At 38.3% G+C, this 2,989-nt stretch overlaps 1 pseudogene; it reads left to right on the top strand.

Moving 5' to 3' along the window:
- Positions 1-597: 597 nt before the first annotated feature.
- On the top strand, positions 598-1,883 carry LOC112300199 (E3 ubiquitin-protein ligase Itchy pseudogene; annotated as a pseudogene).
- Positions 1,884-2,989: the final 1,106 nt, after the last annotated feature.

The raw sequence follows: 2,989 nt of genomic DNA, 5'->3' as shown, positions 1-2,989 counted from the left end.
TGATGGATCTAGTAAAGGCTCTCTGCCTGCAACAAATACAAATACAAATACATCGGAAAGAGCAGCACCTGGGTTAATAATTCCTCTTACTATATCTAGAGGCTCTGGCCCTAGGCCATTAACTCCTGTACCCCAAGCTTCCCTACCACCTGGTTGGGAGCAGAGAGTGGACCAGCATGTGCGAGTTTACTATGTAGATCATATTGAAAAAAAGAACAACATGGGGTAGACCAGAACCTCTACCTCCTAACTGGGAATGCAGGGTTGACAACATGGGACATATTTATTATGTCGACCATTTCACAAGAACAACCACATGGCAGAAGCCAACATTGGAATCCGTCCAGAACTATGAACAGTGGCAGCTCCACCATAGTCAGTGTCAAGGAGGAATACAGGAGTTTAATCAGAAATTCATTTATGGGACTCAAGATTTGTTTGCTACATCACAAAATAAAGAATTTGATCCTCTTGGGCCCCTACCATGTGGATGGGAGAAGAGAACACCAATGGCAGAGTATATTTTGTCAACCACAACACTTGTGTTGTATTGTGTCACTGGGAAGACCCCAGAAAGCAAGGTCAATTAAATGAAAAGCCCTTACCTGAATGCTGAGAAATGAGACTCACAGTGGATGGAATTCCATATTTTGTGGACCACAATAGAAGAACAACCACCTATATAGATGCACACACTAGAAAATCTGCCCTAGACAATGGAACCCAGATAGCCTATGTACGGGACTTCAAGGCAAAGGTTCAATATTGCTGGTTCTGGTGTCAGCATTTGGCCATGCCACAGCACATAAAGATTACAGGGACAAGAAAAATGTTGTTTGAGGATTCCTTTCAGCAGATAATGAGCTTCAGTCCCCAAGATCTGCAAAGACATTTGTGGGTGATTATTCTAGGAGTAGGTTTAGATTATGGAGGTGTAGTAAGAGAATGGTCCTTTCTTTTGTCACATGAGATGTTGAACCCAATGTATTACCTATTTGAATATGCAGGGAAGGACAACTACTGCTTGCAGATAAGCCCCACTTCTTATATCTATCCAGATCTTCTGAAATATTTTCATTTTATTGGCAGGTTTATTGCTATGGCTGTTTCATGGGAAATTCATAAATGCAGGTTTTTCTTTGCTATTCCACAGGCGCATCTTGAACAAACTAGTAGGACTCAAGGATTTATAATCTATCGATCCAGAATTCTACAATTCTCTCATCTGAGTTAAAGAAAACAATATTGAAGAATGTGGTTTGGGAATGTATTTCTCCGTCGACAAAGAAATTTTAGGTGAAATCAATAGTCATGATTTGAAATCCAGTGGCAGCAATATTCTTGTAACAGAAGAAAATAAAGGGGAATATATCAGAATGGTAGCTGAATGAAGGTTGTCTTGAGGTGTTTAAGAACAGACACAAGCTTTCTTTGAGGGTTTTAATGAAATTCTCCCCCAGGAGTATTTGTAATACTTTGGTGCAAAGGAGTTAGAGGTCCTTTTATATGGAATGCAAGAGATTGATTTGAATGACTGGCTACCGTCATTACACTAGGTCAAGCAAACAGATCATGCGGTTTTGGCAGTTTGTTAAAGAAATGGATAATGACAAGGGAATGAGACTTCTACAGTTTGTTACTGGAACCTGCCAATTACCAGTTGGAGGATTTGCTGACCTCATGGGGAGCAATGGACCACAAACATTCTGCATTAAAAAAGTTGGGAAAGAATATTGGTTACCCAGAAGTCATACGTGTTTTAACCACCTGGACCTGCCACTCTATAAGAGCTAAGAGCAAATGAAAGAAAAGCTGTTATTTGCAATTGAAGAAACAGAAGGATTTGGACAAGAGTAACTTCTGGAAACTTGTACCACCAAAGGACAAGAACTTATTTGCAATGTTTGTCCTTTTCCTTCTCTGCCTTTGCACATATTGTTGTAAAACTGGACTGTGACTGTTTAGGGAGTAATCTGAGTATAAGTAAATTAATGTTATCATTGAGATTTATCTCCCAGTGATTCTGGATTTTTACTCAAATGTTTCCAGAAAATCAGATCTGCAAATGACTAGTCAAAACCTTACTTAACATGAGATTTAACACAATGAAATCTGCCTTGTCTTATTCCACTAGATTGTTTCCTTAATTATGTATGTCTATATCAGAAGTCTCACTTTTATTTTTATGTCCTAGGACAGTAACAGAAACATTGTTAACCTCATGTGTATGTGCTCTGACACTGCCTTCCTACAGTAAACTTGATGCAAGTGACAGGATTGCCTCATCCAGAAACTGTCAGTACAAAGGAGGCAATTAGGTTCTACCCAACTCTACATTCATTTGGTTTTTTATGCCACCTTCTCCAGAAAATGTATGTAGTATGGTCTCTTAAAGCCCTAGCTACCCCTCTCCCCCACCCAACGCAGAGTCCACACTTTTCATTGGTAGGGGGAAAAAAAATGCCATTACTTTGTCTTACAGAGCAAATGTCTGCCCCCTACCCATTTATTGTATAAGTTTGAATTTTGGTAACATATGGCTGTGGAAATTAAGCCTTCTGTAAAGACTTCCTATAGAGGTGAATTCTCATATTGCAATATAGTTACCTGCAATATTTACTAGAGATTTATGAGATTAAATTAAGAGATAATGTAAGAAAGTAGACTTTTTTGGTTCTACATAGTGCCTGATAATTCACTTAGGGGGGAAGAAATATTGTATAAAAATGTATAAATATCACCCAAAAGACTTTATGCCCTATATATTTTTAAATTACAGAATAGTTATATTTTAAGTAGCCCTGGCCTTAGTTCTGTAGGGCTTGACTATTTAACATTTTTATGCAAGAAACATTTAGTTCTGGAAAAGGTAAATGCTTGTATATATTTTTGCAGCCTGGGATTTCCCTTACTGTATTTCTTTCTTTAATTTAAGTGGCCACATGTATATGTCTTCCTTGCTGTCTTAGAAAAATAGGGGCTGGATATC

Source organism: Desmodus rotundus, chromosome 6 (assembly GCF_022682495.2).
Source record: "Desmodus rotundus isolate HL8 chromosome 6, HLdesRot8A.1, whole genome shotgun sequence".
Classification (NCBI taxonomy): Eukaryota; Metazoa; Chordata; class Mammalia; order Chiroptera; family Phyllostomidae; genus Desmodus; species Desmodus rotundus.
Note: the sequence above shows the minus strand (reverse complement) of the source record. Positions and strands in the feature narration are given on the sequence as shown.